The 20,520-nt window shown below is 43.1% G+C and overlaps 1 protein-coding gene across 5 annotated transcripts in view; it reads left to right on the plus strand.

The window, feature by feature from the left end:
• The window catches only part of CPQ (carboxypeptidase Q), a 199,817-nt gene extending 181,457 nt beyond the window's left edge, over positions 1–18,360 (plus strand). For all 5 annotated transcript variants that reach the window (XM_065668655.1, XM_065668647.1, XM_065668648.1 and 2 more), the window contains one exon: positions 17,720–18,360. The gene's annotated coding sequence lies outside the window, so the exon portion shown is untranslated. The remainder of the gene's footprint in view (positions 1–17,719) is intronic.
• Positions 18,361–20,520: the final 2,160 nt, after the last annotated feature.

Genomic DNA, 20,520 nt, shown 5'->3' on the forward strand with positions numbered 1-20,520 from the left:
AAGTGAGTCAAAATGGTTACTTCAGGTTAATCTTGTTTACTGCTTTGCTTTTTTAATAGAAAAACAGTGGTGCATGGTCTTCAGGAATGACTCTCATATTTAAGCAAATAAATCTTCTCTGGCACCAGATTAGAAAGTGCTGGATGTAGAAGTGTTTTGAAGGTTATACCAGGCTGGGAGAAGAGCCAGTCACTGAGAGCTGTGTAAATGGAAGCCTATTTAGCTCTGTTACGTCAGTGCTAACGAAGTATATAACAAAGTGTAAAAGTACTCTGTAAGGTAATGTTGTAAGATGTGGGTTTGTTGTGTCAGACATATTAAATGGAAAACACAGATCTTGCTTACAAATTAATGTTACAAAGATGATCATGGTTTTGATCCTGTGATAAAAGTCATTAGATGTACAAAGAAGATATCTAGGGGCACACTCCTGATGTACAGTTACTGGTACATGTGTGGAGGGGATGTGAAGTCTAACAAAAATCACCTCACACCATTCCAGAAATTACTAATTGCACAATTTTCTTTAATTTAAAGCATTCAAAAAAACTTACTTTTTTTTTTTTTTTTTCTGTTTAGTGTATAGGAAGGATGTAGTTGAAGGCATGTAGCAGCTGTTTTAACTGACTTAGTAAACTTTTTTCTATATGTAAAAGGCAATGTGGAAAACACAGGGAAACATTCTTGGAAGAAGCAGACTGGTGGAGACAAGCATTGTGAAAAGGAGTCTAAACAGGGGGAGAGAACTAAGTTTGTATTTCTAGTTCTTCTAGTTCCCCCAAGCTACATACTCCTGGTTTGGGGTAAATAGAGCTGTGCTTTAGGAGCTTTTCTGTCTCTGTTGTTCCCAGTGTGAGCAGGAAAGAGCTACAGAGCATGGCAGAGCCTTCAGCAGCATCTCTGTGTTCAGCTGGGCCAGTACCATGTTTGGGTGGTTTTCCGCATAAAAATGAGAAGGAGAAAAGTTCCCTTCCACCTTCTGTGTTTGGCTTTTTCTTAGATCAAAGTCATTAATGGACATATAAGTATCAGTTTGAAGGACACTTGGTCACTGCTGTCAAAAAGAGCCAAAACAGGCTGCAATGAGAACTGATTGCTGCGTTTTCATTCTTATTGTACTTGCTCCTAAAAATTGCTGTGAAAATTGCAGGATTTTTACTTCTTTCAGTTTCTTCTGCAACACTTCAGAGAAGGAACAGAGCAGATACCTCCATGCAGCTTTGCTGCCTTTCACTGAGAGAGGCCTAAATCTCACCATGTCAAAGAATTACCACATTGTCAGCAACTATTAGTGATTCTCAAGTATCTTTCCTTAATGCGATCTCCTAGAATTCAGGTTGCCCCAATATCCAAAATTTTGATTGCCTACACATTTAAAAACAACTCCAAGGTTTCAATTTATTTGAGAAGTAACTGAAGGTACAACAAGACTTTTCATGACATGTGTGGTTGTTGGAAATACAGGCAGGTCTTATTGGAGATGTAAGATGTGATGTTTTACATGTGCACCCAAATCTAAGCAGTAACTGCTAAATTAATATTTATTTTTTTTTTAGAGAATGAGCAAGCAGTATTAATTATGATTAAGTAAATGGACCTGGAATATGTTAATAATGCAGAATGTTAAAAATCGGCTGGAATCTGGTGTACAGAGTATATATTTTTGGTTGACTGGCTGTGGCTTATTTCATAGTCGAGAGTGCCAAGCGGCTGACCCAGTAAATGTTTCTTTCCCCATTCACCCTTTTGAACTTCTGACAATACTGTTTGTTTGTTTGTTTTTCACAGATCTAGCACATTAACTGCATTAGGGATGGTATTAAAACTCTTGGCAGAATTAACCCAGTCTTTTCTTTTCATACCACTCCTGCCAAAATGCAGTGAAAGTTAACATAATTTGAAACAGCAACCTTTCATCTCCTTCCCACACCTGCACTCAAAATTAGAGTAGATCTGCAGGTCCTAATTATTGTAATAAGCTGTAATTCATGTAGATACCTGTGAGTCATCAGTAAAACTTTGAGTTCTCTAGCACAGTTCTCTGGTCTGTGTATGTATGTGTGTGTAAATGCCATGCAGAAAAAGCATCACTAGCAGTATTTAAGTTGTGAAAGCAAGAAAACACCCTTTCAACTCAAATAACCATCCTGGACCTGTGCTTTGTGTGTTTGCTGTATGAGGCAACCCCCTGCCCCCTGTCCAAACAGGATTGCATATACTATTGGCCATACCTGTAAATAAGTGGATGCAATATAAGCTAAGCTCCCAGTTTGCACCTGGCCTCCAGGAGCTAGCCCTGGGTTTTTCACTTAGTCAAATATTCCATTAAATTTAGTGGAATCTCAGCCCAACCTTAGTATCAGGCCTTGGGTTTTGGAACTGAAACTTCATAATTAAACATATAGTTAAACATCCACTGTTTATTTGTGCTTTTAGCAAACACACAAAGAATACTGATTAGAAATTTCAAATGCCATCGATATGAACATTGGTTTAGGAGTGATGAGTGAAAAAAAAATCGCAGTGCAAGCTTCACACTGTGTACTTCCTGACTTACGGAGTACATGCCCATGAAGAGAAATTGCTGTGGAATGACTTTCCTGCAAAATAGCTCCATTTTCATGCATTGTAGGGGTTCATCATCTCTTCTTCCTGGTCTGTGTTACTTTCCACCCATAGGAATGCTTTTCAATTTGTAATTTCAGCGGGATCCCCATAACCAGTTGTAGTTTTATTTGTCGAGATACTCCTTTTTTTCTACCTTTTTTCCTTTTTTTTTTTAATGGGCTTAGTGAAATACCCCTACAAGATGACGTAAAATAAATTCAGCTCATGTTCTTGTATGTGAAAGGCTAAGTTCAAGGCTGCATACTCTATATGACACAAATATCCATAAAAGGATGTAAGAATGCAGTTTGATTACATACCACTTCAAATAGCAAAGATGTTCCAACTGGACCCAGTGGAAATTTTCGCATGAATCATTTTCTTTTTTCCACAAAGAAGGAGTGACATTTATGAAAAGAATTAATTTCCTTCTGCAGCCTGGGAGGGAAGGGGAATCCCCCAAAAGAGACATTTAGGTATTTCCAAATTTGAGACTTAAATGGGTTTTATTCTTTCCTTTTTTTCCCATGTATTTCTTCTGTCATTGGATATGACAGAGTAAATCTTTGGACTATGAGATTCTGTTCTCTTTTATTTTCTTCTCACTAACTTTTCAAACAATGAGAAAGTAGAGGAGAAAGCTGAAAGGTGAAAGCTCCTCTGATATTATCTATTCTAATGAGATCAAGAGATAACTCATATTTTCAAACTTTTTTTTTTACATATTGGTGTGTGGTGTTTTCTTTTTAGATGTTTGAAATTTTCCACTGTGTTGTTTCTTCCTTTTTTCAGCTCAGCCTTCTGACAGTGTCTTGAAATGCTGAAAAATAGCCTCACATTAAATTACATTGTTGAAAAATTACAAATATAATGCAGCACATTAGCAGTCCATTTAGAGTTACAGCAAATCTCTGAATTTTAAACTACATCTCAATCATATTTACAGCTGTGATTTGAGTTGTTTCTGATAGGCTATACTTTTCCCTATTTGTCATCCTGCGCTGCTTGTTTGCAGGCTGTACTTACAAGGTATGTTTACTGTCTTCCTCACTGAGCTGGATCTGAGTGCAGTGCAGTGGGAGCTGATAGCTGGTTCTCTCGTGCCTGAGCAGCCACAAACTTCAAGCTATTCCTGTTAGCTTTGCTCAGTATCCAATTAATCATCTATTATGTCTGGATGAAAACCACCTAAACCCACTGTCAAACCTTCTGCACACCTCTGTCCTTGGATTCCATCTCTGTGCAAACACTAGGGGAGAGCCCTAGTGCACTAGGGTGCATCCTCCTGCACTATGCTGGCATGGAACACCTGCACGCTCCGGTCACACCAGATTTTTGCTAGCACAAACCATTTGAAGGACGAGGTTTTTTGAAGAGTCTGTGCCCTTTATGCACAGCACAGGGTATTTCCATAGATCTCCACTGCAGCTCATTGATATCTGGTGTAAGTGTAGCCTCAGTTTATAACACTTTTCAGTTTAACTCGGGGAAACAACCCACATTAAAGACTAGGTAAATTCCTTCAGAATACCAGTGGATCAATGAAAAGCCACAGTGTTGATTTATCCTGTGAGAGAAATGGGGAAGGGACATAAGCTGTCTTCCCATCCTCTGCAGAGGTGCTGGGCACCACCTTTCTGTCTCCGAAGGGCTGGTCTTACCACCAGTGCCACCAGCAGGGAGAGACAAAGCCTTCACCCAGGGCTGCTCTGGGAGGTGGACGCCTTGTATGCAACTACTAGAGGAAGCTGAGGAAGACATTTCTGAGCAAGGATCGCTCCTGGAGGGCTGAGCTAGGTCATACTGAAGTGAGGCTGTGCAGTGTCCATGCCTCTGGGTACCACCAAGCCCCCAGCCTTCCTGCAAAGCCCTACTCCTCAGTGCTTCCCTTCCCGAGTCTCTCTTGGCACAGGAAGTGGAAGCAGGACCTCAGAAACACCCACCTCTACCTGGACTTTAAATGTGGTTGTTAGTCCTGTCTCGGGCAACAGCTTCTGCTCTCCTCTCCCCATCGCTGTCTGCACTCTTGTGTTCCTGCAGGTTTGCAAACATCTGCACAATACAAAACACCCTGGTGCTCCTCCTGTGTAAAGGAAAGGCACTCACAACAGCCCTGGGAGAGCAGCACCCAGACAAGGGTGAGAGCTGGGCCACCAGAAGGTCCCAAGGTCCTCAGGGCCACCATGCTCCCCTTTTGGGGACTTCTGGGTCGGTTTCCAAGTACATGAATTCCTAATCAATAAGAACACCCCAAAAAAGCACATCCAAAGCACCTTAGAGCTTGTAGGGAAGTCCCTTTCCTCTCCCTGTATGTATCCCAAAATGTTTCCATTCCTTGGGTTCCTGGGATCTTATGACAGTTTTCTGCTGACGCTGGCCTTATGGGTGGTGTAAGGCAGGGCCTAAGGGGCTCAGTCATCACTAGGACCTTCTGTTTCCACTGACTGACCAAAGACAATGCTCAAGGCTGTGGCCCTCACTCACCTCCAGCCAGCAGCAGGCCAAGAGGAGAAGGGAGAAGCCACTCTCTCACAGCATGATGGCTCCACCAGTGCTCAGTCTCAGGAGTGTCAGAAAAGGAGACCTGTAGAGCAAGCACATGCTAAATGTCCAAAACCTTCCACCCACAGAGGCCATGCTGTCCACCACAGGGGAGCAAGTGTGGTGTTCTGAGATGAGACCACCTGTTCTGGACTGGGTTTCTAACAGGTACTGAAGACCAGGCTAACCAGCGCCTGGTTTTGAGATAAGACAGCACTTCCTGTTTGTATCATGGGACCATATACCTACACACCGCTGCAGTTTATCAGCATTTGAGTCCATCAGAGGAATGGGAAGGGGAGGCCAGGATGAATCCACAGGAGACAGAGAAACCAGTACAGCCTGAAGAATGGTCCATCTGCAAACCTAGCTGCTGTTGGAGTACTTGCACATGCTGTCTTCTGGTTAATCACGATCAACACTGAGGGATGGTGGGCAATCTTGCAGAGCTGTCCAGTTCCAGCGTTTTCTGGTTTGCGGACTGAACTCCGTTGAGGAGACTCAGACATCGCTTCTGTGGAGCAAGCATCACCTGAGCCTCCTGTGTGGTGGTCGAGGGGGAACTTTTATTGCAGGCAGTAGGCAAAGAGGAGCCCAAAAGGGCAGACTCTGTCATGACACCCTGAGGAGTGTGATGAAGACAATGAGTTGGGTTTGACCTCCAAAACTTTGCAGGGGCACTCACAGCACAGCCACAGCAAAGCTGGGTCAGGGTGTGGGATGTGGTTTGGGGTCTGGGGGCAAACACTTGAAATGATGGGTGGGATGCATCATGGCTGTACAAGCAAGGAAAGAGAGATATGTGTCTTTTTAGGACTGTTACAAGTGCAGCAGGGTGTGAGCTCCTTTGAAAGTCATCTTCCACTAAAATGTATTTCAGAAACAAGCTAATCCAAAAACTGCTGGTAACCAGAAGATCCTTATGGACAAGCTACATTTTCATTTCACTGACTAGTTTAGTACCCCAATATCTCATATTTCCTTGACAGGTAAGTAGTGGGCTATGGATGAGCCACCGGACATTAACCACCAGCAGTGTTTATGAGAGATTTACACCTTTGAGAACAGTTGAGCATTAAATAAATCATAATTTATCCTCCTAGTTCTTCTTTGGTATAATATGTAGTTGTTAGTTGCTATTTAAAGATTTCTTTCAGTAAAATTATTGGTGCAGTGGATTAAGATTAAAACATAGCCAGTTGCTGTGAGGGCAAGCCATGAAGGGGAAAGCCAGTGATTTGCCCATCATCCCAGCACTGTCCTTAGAAGGCAGCTTGAGAGAGAAGGTCCCCTTTCTCCATCACAGCCTGATGCAGTGGGAGGTCTCCTCATACCAGACCTTTACTTCTGCCTTTCTGGAAGCGTTTCAGCCTTTGCCACAAAGCTCATGCTGGAGCTATTATTAGCAACGTAGCAATTAATCCTCTTTCATAGAAGGGAATAGACACCTGAGTGAGGCCCAGAGGCTACAAAATGTTTCTGAGCATCTTCAAGACAAAAAAGCAGTGGCTGTTACCTGCTGGTGACTGATCACAGGACAGAGAGGGAACATAAAACAGGGAAGGCAGGGGAAAATTACACCGGAGTCAGCTGCAAACGCATGAGGAAATAGGTGCAATGTTATTAAAAGACAGATGCACCAGGGAGTCCAAAGCCTAAAAATCCCTTCATTATCTAGCTAAAGGCTCCAAGAAGCTGTGGCTAAAATGTGAGATATCAGCCTAGCAGGTCTGTTTATACAGACTTCTCTAAACAGTTCTCCAGTCAGATCTTTTGCTTCTGCAAAATCTTTCTTTTTCCCTTGTGTTTTGATTCCTTTCATCTTAAAGGACACCCTGCCATTTCCCAATCTGTAAATAAAACTCACTGTGATAAAGGTCATGAGCTCAGTCTCTGGGAAGTATTACCCCACAGTGAAAGGAAAAGCCAATCTGGGGGCTGCTAGTACTGCCCTTTTCCTCCACTGCTGCCAAGGCCTGACAAACATTGCCAGCTCCTTACACCTATTCAGCTCGGCTGAATATCAGACCTTCCCCAGCAATTATCCTGTGCCACAAAAGCAGGATCTCTGGAGATATACTAAAGGGTCAGGAGAGACCATCATTGGCTGAGCTGAACAGTGCCATCGAACCTAAGCTTTGGCTGCCATGGCGGAAAGGATCCTTCACAGGCTGGGAGTGGGTTTTGCTTGCTGTGCCTGGCTCATGTGTGTATGCTCGAATGCTTCAGTCCCTCTGCTCAAAAGCCAGCTCTGCTGGCAACTCCTGCCTGAATTCTATGGGAAGATATTTGGCAAATCACATGCTGACATGTTTATCTTGTTAGCTGTCAGGATGAGTAAGTGCGCATGCTGAACGCTATCATTCAGCTTGAATGGAGCAACAGCTACCGCTCATGAAATCTGACAAAATAAATATATTTTCAAACATTGTTTTTGTCAGACTCATATTAATCCTTTGTCCAGTTCCTGTGACCTTAAATAGATCTGTGCTCAATGGCAACCCCAAACTCCAGCTTAGGGCTCATGTGGTGACCCTACTCAATTCGGAGATGACAAAGTGACACTGTTGCCTGCTCATTAACGATGGATTGCGTTAGCTTCTGCCCTGGCACATATGCATTTACATGTCTTCTAACATCTAATTACACTGAAGAATCCCACAGAAAGCTCATATTTGGGCTTTTAATGTTAATCTAGTAAAAAAGCAGTGCGACCATTTCAAGGTAGTTTTGGCATCAGCAACCCCCTGCCTACTTTCAGGCAGGCATTCATGGGAACCCCTTTTGGGTGTTCAAACAGTGTGAGAAAATAGCGAGTGCACTGAATCTCATTTCTACGGCACAAATATTTCAGTGTATTAGAGTATCTCAGAGCTAAGAAATCTCTGAAACATCAACATTTGGTTTCCTGCTTGATCTAAGCTGGCCTTGCCTGAGGCAGGGGTTGATAACATACTGCTCCACTGTTTGCCAGAATTAAGAATAGAGGAGCTTGTCTGATCAGTTCCCGCTCCGGTAATATCAAAGTGCCTCATTCACATTAAAAAGCATCAAGCTTTGGCCCATTTCCCTTCTGATATTGACAGAAGTGTGAGTAGGAAGGGGAAAAAATAGATTGAAAGTTTCCTCATCCCTCGTTTGTTATGCTCTTTGCTTCAGCTTGCCTGAGAGGTGCAAGTGTACGCTGGTCCACAGGGGGAGTTTGTAAAGGGATGGCTTGAACAGTTCAGTGCAAAGCTTGTTCATGAAGGAATGAGGCATTTAAGCCCTGACCAGTCTTTTACGGCTGCCAATACTGAGCAGGCAAGGACAGGATTAAGTCAGCGGTCTATGCAATAGGATTAGATATGGAAATCAGCACAAGCTCTGGGAAGAGAGACTGGAGTCACACAGCTCGGAAAGAAAAATGTGGCACACGGATGTGAAATGGCAGAGTGATGAAATCAGGGCTTTTAGCAGCACTATGCTTATGTTAGGTGACGAAGACACACCAGAGGGAACTTTTTTTTTCAGAACCAACCACATTTCACATTCAGGGCACTTTAAGGGTACAACACAGGCACTTGAAGAGAGGAAATGCCAGAAGACGGTACCAGGACCTGCAACTCCTTCTCTTCCGCACCTGTATTAACTGCCACAAGCACAGACTACCTCTCCTCTGGTTCCCTGCCTCCTTTCCTGCACAGGGTGAACAAAGCTGCCTGAAGGAGCAGCTGCTCAATATTTACTTTCATCTGCAGAGTTCAGTGTGTGGCCTTGACAGGCTGTACCACATAGTGCTGGAACTCTGCTCCCTCCCAGCTCCTGCAGCACATGCAGCAGGGGGGAAGCAGCTCCCTTTGCACATTGGGCCTCAGCCCATGCTGTGTGATGAAGGAGCTGGAAGGGAAGGATGTCCATCCTCATCATTTAAAGACCTTGCTCTTTTGAAATACCATTCGATGAGGGGAGAGGTGTTTGTTTTGGGAGCTTTGCTAGTTTTGTTTGGAGTGTTTTTGTACTGAGTGGTGTGTCATGAGAAAGGGAAGGCTCCTCTCTGCTGTCCAAAGGAGATCAACCACATGAAGGAGGGTGTTACAGGAAGCTCTGAGAGTCTTTCCATGTTCACCCACGTCAGTAAATCAGCACTGTCCCTCACATCAGTGTGATTTAAATTAGGGTGAAGCCCTGTGTAATATTACTGCAGTAGATGACACCACATTTACCTCCTGTCCCCTTCTTTTCTCTGTTCTCAGCAAAAGGCAGTAAAATTATTTAGCTCAGCTTATGAATTGCAGGGCCGAGCAGCACCTGTAATTTCACATCATTCAAACAGCTTTTATCTCTCTTGACACAAATGCCAGACCCTTGTGTGACACTGAATGAGCCGCAGGCAGGAAACTGTGGCTGAGTGAGTTACGCCAGTAATCCTGAAGACTGTCATCCAGCTTCTAGGGAAAAGAGCAGGTTATGCTGGGATAGGAGGGAAAATCTGAACTGAAAATCTATTTTTCAAGCTGAAGGGGCATTGGTTAATGTGGTTCCCTGAGCCCAGGTCAATTCTCAGTCCAGATTCAAGGTCTTACCTGAAGTAAACCAGAAAGCAATAAAGCTTGCTGTTTCACAAAGGATTGCTATGACTAACACGTTCGTTCTCCTCTTCCAGAGGAATGACCTGTATTTGCTTTTGATATAAAATTTTTCCTAGGGAAAAAAATTGCCTTCAGTTGTGTTCTACTTGCGTTCATCACGTGTTCTACAGACAGAAAAGTCTTTCTTTCAAAGTGCACCTTTCCTCTTTCTGTCTGTTCCCATTACTCATTCAAAAAGCTCAGAAAATTGTTGTAGAAATACAGTCAGCTTACTGGCATTTGGAGAATGAGCATCTTCCCAAGCAATGTAACATCTACATTCATTTGTAATTTAAGCCAGAAAAAACAATCACCACATTAAAATCCATCTCCATGTGTTGTTTTACTGTTCCATGGCCCAGCGAGTCCTGCACCTACGTACTACAGTTCAACGTAACAACAGCAGAGGGACCTGGTCTCCATGCAGACTGGTCCCTCAGAGCACACCAGGAGAGGACAGTCGCTTTCTGACCATTTCAGCACACACCTAGAGATGTGGCCAGGCTGCCATCACTTCTCTGGAGTGACATCAAGTTCTTCCAGCTTGAAGGGAGGGTCCAGGGGAAATCCCAACTCATTCAACCATTACTTTCCTATTTTACTCACGCTCTGCAGATGCATGGCTCAGAATTTATTGCAAAGGGAAGTATGTATTTTTATTTCTTGTTCATAAATATTGACAGCTAAAGGACTATGGAACTAAAAAGCACCTTCAGTACAGAAAGGGGAAGAAAGATGTTCTGCTGGTGGGGAAAAGCCCCACCTCTTCTATCGTCCTTTTAATGGTATAGAGTTGTTTCTTCAGCTGTCCCTTCCTACCTGTGCACGGACACAGGAGGTTTCTGAAGGACAGAGAGCTTATCTGGGAGAGCTAAGGCAGGTCTGATATGACAGGGCTGTCTGCCTTCCCAGCGGGTAAGAGGTTTGCTCTCTGCAAAGGAGTAATCCAAACCCAGGCCTCCTGCCCCAACTTCTCCAAGCATCTCCAAGGTTTGAATCTCTTGTGCTCAAAATGCAGTTTGTCTCTAAAAGAAACAGATCTTTGGGCCAGCAGAATGAATGCACCCAGTGGGATAAGGGCTGGGCTTCTCCATCTGTGCTTGCAGTGTAATTAGTGGCAGCCTCAGCTGTGGCCTCTAACAACATCCTGGCAGGCAGGAGGGTTAAAATGTCATCTTTATATTCTCAGTAAATTCTCTAACCAAAAGAAAGAGCTTCTGAAGCTTGTCAGCCCTTTCAGGACAAATGTAGCCATGCTGAGCAGAGCTTTTGGAGACACAGAAGGAAGGCTTGCAAGCTGGAGCAGCCAAGCATTGCCATTAATATCCTCAGACATCCGTGGCTTCTGAGTCACCTCCCACTTCATTGAACTGTTTTGCTCGTGCTGAAGTTGCATCTGCCCAAGATAAACTGTGCAGCCCTGACCTAGCTGTGAGGTCCAGTAAACTTCAGAGAGAAGCCATTGTCACACTCTGTCACATTAATCTGGCTAGCAGGTCAGTGCTGCTGCCAAAAGTCCTTGTAAAATATACACGAATTAGGCAATTTTGCAAAGCTTAATAGTATGGGGAGGGGTGTGCTTAAGAAAACCTGTTAGATTATGATGTCTCCTAACAGGGTAGCTATGGTTTAGTGTTACAGTCTTGCTTAGTTTGCTGAATCTGGCCTTTCCATTAATCTGCGCAACCTGAAATATGTGGGATATTTTCATAGAAAATCCTAAGCAAGGGAAAATGATCAGTACATTGGTGCTCCCCAAACTGACCACTTGTTTGCACAAGTGGCCTCTGGTGTGAAGTGCCAAGGCTTGTACAAACATGCTCTTGTACAAACCTAAGGAGAGCCAAGGCACCAAACCCAAGCAGCTGAGCTCAGCCAAGGCCCTCAGAGCATCCACTGCCAGCTCTTCCGCAAAAGAGGCTCAATAACACTTGTCCTGCTGCCATGACCATCAACAACATTGTGCAGGCACATCTGTAGTGCTTAGCCACTGTGGAGATCTTAATGAGGCTCTTGATGTTGTCATTGTTTATAGGAGCTTCTGTTTTTCTTTTCTTATAATTCTTTCTTCTAATTCTTTCTATTTGTTCTCTTTCTATTTTCTTTTTCTTTCTTTTTTAATTTTTTTTTTATCTTTTTATTTTTGCTTTTTTAAATTATTGTTATTTCTTTGTTTTCTTCTTTCTTGCACTCAGTCACAGAAGGCAACTCCTCACTCAGATTCCTCTTACTGTATAAGTATGGCAGAACCATTGGCTGTCATTGTTCCCAGCCCTACTCACCTACATTTTCCTTGCAGAAGGCATAAGCAGCATGTTAGATTTGAGATTTGAGCTGCCACCATCAGTGCTCAAGTGGAAACTTAACAAAGTCAATACCAAAAGAAAGAAATCTCTCTCTTCCACACCAGGGGATAGTTGGTGCTGTACTCACTGAACCATTGGGTCCTTTGAGCATTGAGAAACCCCTGATGTTTTGGGGGAACCACCATGACAGAAGCTGATGGAGATGTGCTTGAGAACACTTTTGGCCCTGTGCTGCCTTGGGTGCCAGGAGCAAAGCCACCACACAGAGGGAGAGGGAACCTTCAACCTGCTTGCACTGCAGGTCCACAGGGCTGCCAGGCACTCCCAGAGCACTTCTTGAAGCTGTGAAGTAACAAAACTTGGGTTTTGAGCTTTTCTTCTTGTTTTTGTAGTTTCCTGAAGTCAGTGTAATCTGAAAAAAGTATGCCACTCCTTGCCTGCACTGGACTCTCACCCACAGCAATGGGCTGGAGTCCTGCCGTGCCTGTCATGTGTCACCAAAATGCTTGCAGAAATTGCAGCCCAGCCCAGTTGTCACCGACATGGCTTTCAAACAAGTGCAGCACCACTGTGTTCAGTGGAATAAATCTTGACCCATTCTCAGTGTGAAGGAAAGGTGTTCACTGAGCTGCTCTGAGTGCAGCATAATTGTGCTTGCTTTTCTTACCCATCTTCTCGTAAGAATTACCCCATGTTTGTTTATCCTCATCTACATCTGCCTCGTGACCTCCCTGCTATCCCAGCACTGCTTGGGTTTGGTTTGGTGGTGGAAGAGACAGTTCTGCAAAGGGAGAGCTGGAGGCAGTTCTGGCGTGGGGCTGGGATTTCTCATAGCAACCTGGTGCCCACAGCCATCCACAACTCTTCATCACCATAGCATGGATGGATTAGCTAAGCTATTTCCTGTCTCCTTGTTCCCCTCCTGTAAAACTGCAAAACTATTAACATGTTAATCATTTTGTAAACTGGCAAGGATGTCTTAATTGAATTTTCTCTCCAAGTAGCTATGGAAAAGGAGAGCAGCATTAGAGCAGTTAGGAGTAAAAGAGTCTGTTAGATCTGGCTTCTCCCTCTGGGACACTTGCTAAATATAAAATTGGATTCCACTTGCTGGTAGATTGGTGGCCATAGAGAAGACAGCAATTTGTGTTTTCAGTTGTCTTCACAGGCCACTAATTTCCTTTCAATGGAGACCTCAGACACCCACTGTGTAAACTGGAGGAGAGTCAGCAATAAGTGAAATAAAATGATCTCCACAGATTATGGTCCTGGAGCCTCCTGTTTAGGAGCTGCTGGCCTTGTGCCCTTGGTCTTTCCTGAGGTAAGCAATGGGGGTCTCTTGGTGGTCTCCCAGCTGTGTCAGTGAGGCTTGAGTCTGAATTAGGTCTGATCTGAAGCTCAGGTCTCAGCTGCAGTTGCCCTTAGCTCTGTAGCCACAGGCCTTGGTGCAAGGCTGGGCATGGCTCCCTGCACCATGGCTCTACAGCAGCCCTGTCCCCACAGCCTCCCTTTGCGGCTGGCCTGAGCACTACACTGATGGGAAGGAGCTGTCAGATTTCTTTATTATTTCTATGAGCAACTATTAATCACCCTATTCCTCTTAATTCTGGTATTTTCAGAGGCGCAAAAGGAACATTAAAGAAATAATAAACTTCTTGTGACTAAGCAGGATTAGAGTCAAATGCTCAAAGAAAGGACAGCAGGGATTTGAGGGACATTATATTTTCCATTTGTCTTTTTCCCACACCAAACCCCAGGGCAACAATCTCAGACAGCACATTTTGCAACTTTAAAGGAGTCTCAGCAGTTTGATTTCATCTCAAGCCTGGTACAAGGAAAACTTGTGAAGATGGACCCAGACGAAGCCATTGAAGTTTAGTTCAATCACGTGCTTTGGAGGAAAGCTGTGCGCTACAAAAGGAAACATTTTCAAAATCATCTAAAAACTGGCGTGGGAGCCCAACACCATGCTGGGGACCTGTCCTTTAGAGCCACTTTGTGGCTTTTTGCAAATGTTAACCATATAATTTTCTGTAGATATTTCTCTAGCACTCGAGACTAAGAGATATTTAAAGAAAAGTGAGATTGTTGCCCTCACAAAGCTTCTCTGAAGACAGACCCAGCATCAGAGCAAGCAGGAGGCAGCAAAGGAAATGTGTTTTGCCCTAGGGAGGGACAGCATCTCACCTGAAACTGAAGCCTCCAGACTGCCACAAACAGGCTCTTTCTGCAAAAGTCAGTGTGCACCTTATTCTCAAAGGAATCCAGCTGGTCCCAGACGTGCCGCATATCAGCCCAGGAAAGACATTCCCAAATAAATACAATTTTTAGTAACTTCCAGCTTCAGAGGGTTACTGGTGGTGGATTAATGTATTTTTATGCCACCATAGCTGAAGACTTTTCTGTTATCATACATTTGTCGACAGAAAGAGTAACGACTATGAATTCTACATGATGGGGGGTGAGTGGAGGATGATCTGGGATAACGAGTTGACAAAATGAAGGTACTATGGAGGAGTTTTGAAATGGTCTCCACACACCTTTGCTTACTGCTGCAAGGTCTGTTTGCTGCCATTCCTTACCCTGCCCCAAGTCCTTTTCTTGCATGATCCTGCACAGTTAAGGGAAGGCCGAGGGCAACTGCTTACTGGCATGAAAGCGGAAGAAGTAGAGAGTTTGAATATGTCTGATCCTGCCAGAAGGACATGCTGTGTTCTGGTAGAAGAGGTGCAGGAGAACCAGCAAAAGAAAGAAATGGGGGGATGCATTCCTCACCCTTTTGGCACTCAGGTTGCCTCAGAGCTTTCCTCCTTGCCTTCACATAATGGCACCGGAAGCATGTAATGTATTTATTGCTGTTGGAAATGCTGAGCCTGAACATGGGAGATGTGTGGGACAATGGAGATACTATGGAGCAGAAGCTGTGAATGCTGACACCAAGTGAGTTGTCAAAGCTTGTCATGAATAATGTAAGAATAGCTCCAGTCCTTTTCCTGCCCATGCAGGGAGGTTTGAATGAATTCAGTGCTAATGTGCTCTCTGGGAAAGTACGCTGCCAACTGTATTTTCATGGGGTAGAGTGGGAAAACTTAAAATCAGCCATCAAAGTTTAACTGCTTCCCATTTCTCTGTAAGAGGGTTACTGCTGAGCATAAATATGCATAGGACAAAAATGTCCCTTTTTCTGGGCAGAATGACTGCAGGTAACTTACAATTAGTGTTGGATGCTGATACTGCAGTGAGAACTTTCTCTACATCCCCCCTGCTGGCACAGCTCAATAGAGACAGTATTCAAACCCACTGCTGCAAACAAACGGCTGTAGCCCGGTGAGCAGCACTTCTGCTGGTGCCCGCAGTGTGCTGCGCGGCGTACCCACAGCTCTGCTGCAGCACACTAGCTATTGCACTTTACCCCACTTCAGTAGAGGGGCAAGAAGTGGAAAATGACACAAAATGGAGAAATCAAGGAAGACTGAGGAAAGTAGCCATCATTGGTATCTTTGGCTGAGCAGTGTTTGGATTAATTGCTGCAAAGATAATTGGCCAAATGCTCCCAGACTGCAGTACCCACATTCTGGCCACAAAGCGTTTCAACCATATTCATGCAGTGAAACCCTGCAATACTGCCTTCAGTGCTGCAATGCTGCAACCGCTGATATAGGGAAGATTAACACAAGAGGAAAAAGGTGTTGTCTTCCTCAGGGTCCCAAGGATGCATTGGAAACACTTATTTCTCAGTATTCACCAGCCAGGTTATCCAGACAAACTGAGAAGAATTTTACACTGTTGCTTTTACTGACTAAACCCTGTAGCAAATCCCGATCAGTTCACATAGTTTAAGCCAAATCAGGGTTGAAGTGGTGTATTGATTTATTAATGACATGGAATGAACTGGCAATCATCGAACAATATACTCAGGATCAATACCAGCCATACAACAAACAACCACAATAACAGTCACAAGTGGTAGCAAATCACCTTCTGTAATTGGTCCCACCATGAGCCACACGCACACACACTTGTGTGTGCACATACGTCATCACCACCCCCCCACCACCCCCCCAGACTGTGGGGGTCACACACTCCCTTCCTCATCTGGGTGTGCAGCACCCTTGCCTGCACCCCTGCTACAGAAGGTGTGGGTGCCCCAGCTCTGTGCAATCCTGCCCTCTCCACACCCCTGACACCCCAGCTGTGGGTGAGTACCCCGCCCTGGGATGTACGAGAAGGGTGTAGGCTCCCGTAGTGCACCCATTCTGGAGGAGACACTTCAAGATCCCCAGGACACCTCTGCCAACCCGTTTTGCAGTGTGGATCTGTGATGGTGGAGGTAAGATCACCCTTTTCCATGACATCAGGAAAAATGATTTCCTAGTTAGCACAGCTACACAACCACAAGCCCAGAACCACTTTGGATTCCCGCTCCTGAGCAGCAAGTTTTACCTGGTGGAAGGGTTTACCAAATGATCTGCTGAGGAATAACTCCAAGGGCTGCTTTGTGCTTGTGCAACAGCCTCTCCCAGGCTTAGAAGGAAAGGCCTCTCCTCACTGTCTAGTCTTTTTTTGTTTTTTTTTTCGTTTGTTTTGGTCCTAGCCTTAAAGTAGTCTCTCTTTCCATAAGACATGTTACACAAACTTACTGCTAGTGCAAAATATATCTCTGTCTGCTGGAACTTCAAATCCTGTTATTGCAATATGACAAGTTGCAAGGAGTTTGCTTATCAAGAGCATCGTGTAGGGCAATAGATAGTTGTGTATCAGCATGAGTTCTGACTGTTTTGCTGTGTGTTGGGCTTCTGTGAAAAGTCATGTTTTTAATGCTCTGTAAAAGTCTTAAGAAAGTATTAGTCTTACTCTGAGGGGTAAAGAAGAGCCCTCACCTACCCAAGGAGGTGAGAAAATTGTGGTTTGGGAGACTGTGAATGGATCTGACCCATATAAATAAAATACCTTTCATTATCTGTCATATTTATGGATCCCTCCTTTCTGCTAAGTGTGTTTTCAGATCCTGATTATTAGCTTTTAAGCTCTGAAACCAAGATACATTTAAAAAAGGTTTTAACCTATGATATCAGATTCTTCAGTGGGCCCAAAAAGTCAAACAAATGGGAGCACAGTCCATTCTGCAAAGACCTTGGGTTGTGGATAATAGAAAGAGCAGAGCTTGCAATACATGTTGTTACGTTTTAAGGTCAGTGGTGATGGGGAAGATACCATCTGATCTCTAGAAAGCTTCAGCTCTTCTTCAGGGAGTTTTTAGAAACAGTTGCAGAAGTCAGCTGGGCAGCTTGTAGTATCAAGGTCTTCATGTTATTACTTGAATGAAGAGTAAGAGGATAGTGAATTTTGGAGCAAAACTTAATTTTACAGCACTAGAATTCATGCTGGAGTAACAGCTTGAATAAATACTCCCCATTCCATGAGCCGTGGGTGTCGGGGAAACAGCTGCTCTGCCTTTTTTCTGAAGGGAGGTCAATGAAGACTGATGTCTACTTCTGTGTGCAAACTGCATTTTACAAAAAATAGTAATTAATTAAATTTAATTTCAAATTTCATCTTAAATTTCATTTTAAATTTGTAACTCATTAAATCCTGGGTTTGATCCCAAGAAGTGAGGGGATTAAAAGCTCACTTTGTTTGCCTATTTTATTTCAGCTCCTGTAGGCTAATTGCATTGGAGGATCTGAAATAACTCAAGTAGTACGAGGAACACAGTGGGTGAAGAGCAGCGTATTTCACAGGCAAGAAGGAAGAAATTCACCCTAAGTGGAGCCTTCAGGGTGGAAAACCAGGAGAAATGCGCAGCAGCCACAACATCCTGACTCATTTCTGTACAGTGGTAGATGTTACGGCTTTTACAAACATACTATAGGTGAAAATGCCTTTCTTTTGTCTAGAAGAGACTCATTTGGTTTAGAAGATACTAGCTCTCTAATTCAAATGAACTAAAGCAAACAAAATGAAAAGCTAAGTCAACAATACTATTAAACCATTTGAGACTTGTATGTAGTCCTCATCTGGGATTTATGTGAATAATGCGGTCCAAAGCACTGTTAATCTGAAATTATAGTGTGTATAGGCTTTACTTTTTAAGGAAAAGATGCTATACTGGAAAAGATTTGTTGACTTTTGTCTGAATGCTTTTGTAAAGTTTTTGTTAAGGCTGAAAGTGGCTGTCCAAGGAGAACATAGAGTGTCCTAGTATTAGGCGGTGCTAGATTTGTAATAAAACCATGGTATAATAGTGTGTAGAAAATACAAAGAATAAAATTTAAAGCATAGCACTTGTTTTTAAAGTATTGCTGATTTCTTTTTATTCAAGTGGGAGTAGAAAAAAGCCACATTAAATATACTCGTTGCTTGGAAGCCAGTATTTCCAACTGCCTTTAAAGTTAATCCAATGTGATTTAAAAGCCCACACCCTGTTTCTGCACAAATATTTGACTAACTGTACTTGGTTAAGATTTCTACCATCTCAATGCGCAAATGAATGCCTAAGAAGAAGCACTTTACAAAAGAGCTTTGGTGCAAATTTCAGATTACCTTTTGGGTCTCCCATGCAATAAATACAGAGACTTTCTGGTGATGTTAGATACGCATCATTGCACCTAATTTTGCTGGACAAGTAGCAAAAGCTTTTGAGTTTCTGTCTGTATCGAATGTGATTCATGTGACAACTTTAGAATGAAGCAGGCCCTGACCCCAGACATGATCTGAGTATCTCTGACATCTTTACTTCAGGCTTAAGCTTCTTCTAAGTCCTCCTCATAGGTCTTGCTAGGATAGCTAACATCTGTCTGTATTAGTTCTATACATTTTCTATAGACTGAAATGCCACCAGGCAAGAAAAACTGCTTTGTGCTTTATCACTTGCATTTCTTTTCACTATAAGGCCCTTGAGTGATGCTTGGCTTTTGGGTATGGTTGAAACAAAATGAGTTCCCGACAAGTCTGTGAGGCACCTGAAGAGTTGCTTTTGTTAATTCTCAGTCTGCTAACATTAATCTTGGACAACTTGCTACACTAATGCCATGAACCCTCAAAACTGTGGGGTCCCAAAATTCAAACTAGAATTTCTAGTAAAAGGATTTCTAGGATGGACCCCCATCTAATTTAAACTGAACAGACTGGTAACTGTAAATTGTCTAATGGGACATGGCTGATAAATGACCAAGCAAGCATACTGTGGTCTTTTTATTTATGAAGTAAACTCAGTACTCTACTTTCTGATTACACAGAGCAGCCCTATCTCTCAGCATCATATTACTTGATCATACACTTAACTGAAGGAACGAGCTCATAGAAGTCCTCATATCTCAATGATCCAAATATGCTATTTCTCAAATGTTCCAAATACTTTCCTTCCTCCGGGGCTTCAGTAATACTGGGATTTATTTGCAAACAGAATCCTAGTAATAAGCCTTACCACCAAATGCTATTTGCAGGAAAGCAAATATCTGTAATAAAATGTAGAGAACTAACCAAATTCTAAAAGGCAATAAAATTTATTTCGGGAGTCAAAAATAGCTACTTTATCAAGTTCAGATTTATTTACTGATGTAAATCAATATAATTTAGTAGGATTATGTGGCAGAAAAATAGCCTAATACTTCTAGGCTTACTAAATCATGATACTTATCAAAGAACTAATCTTTTGTTAATTTTCCTGATCTGTATTAACAAATTCTGTATTTTTACGACCTATTTCTGGTGTACTTTTTATGTAGTATACTGCAGATTAAAATCTCAACCTTTCTCTTAAGCTAGCTGCTTATTTATTTCTGATGATGGAACAGTAGAACACCAGCAGCGATATAGATAGATGGTGACATATTTCTCTAAATAATGAAAATCAAAGTGTACCATTCACAAAAAAAGAAAAGCCTTTGTTTACGGTCTTTCCTTACTAAAACCAAATACATGTGTGTGCTCTATTGATGTTTTCCTGAGAGAGAAAACTGTTTGAAAGGGCATGTCTAGAGAGCTGAGTGATGTTCAGGGACAGCAGGTACTCAAGCGATCTCCGGCAAAGGAGTGGTGCTGGAATCATCCTTCTGCCCAGTTCCACCGCTTTGCTACAAAGCCTAAGTGGTGTTTCCAGAAACTTAGAATCGCATGTGTCAGCCTGAGAGTTCATGTCCACATCAATGATTAAGGGCTAGCTGCATGTGCCAAGAAACGGAAATCTTTTATTATCCATCTTAGCTGAAGAAGTTGTTTTGGTGTCAGTTGAAAGGAATCAGTGAGCTCTGCCCAGAAACGTAGCTTACAAAGTGGCTGGATACAGTGGCTGAGCAGGAGGAGGAGTAATGTTCTTCCCCAAAAGGATGTGAGCACCACGGTAACCCGTATAGAAAGCGGTAACATGATTTCAGGAAAGTGATGATTCTTTTGATTTAGAGCCAAATCTGAGAGTTATGAGACTGGAGAGAGATTGAATAGACATGGTTTTTTGT

This window comes from Lathamus discolor, chromosome 2 (genome assembly GCF_037157495.1).
Source record: "Lathamus discolor isolate bLatDis1 chromosome 2, bLatDis1.hap1, whole genome shotgun sequence".
NCBI lineage: Eukaryota > Metazoa > Chordata > Aves > Psittaciformes > Psittacidae > Lathamus > Lathamus discolor.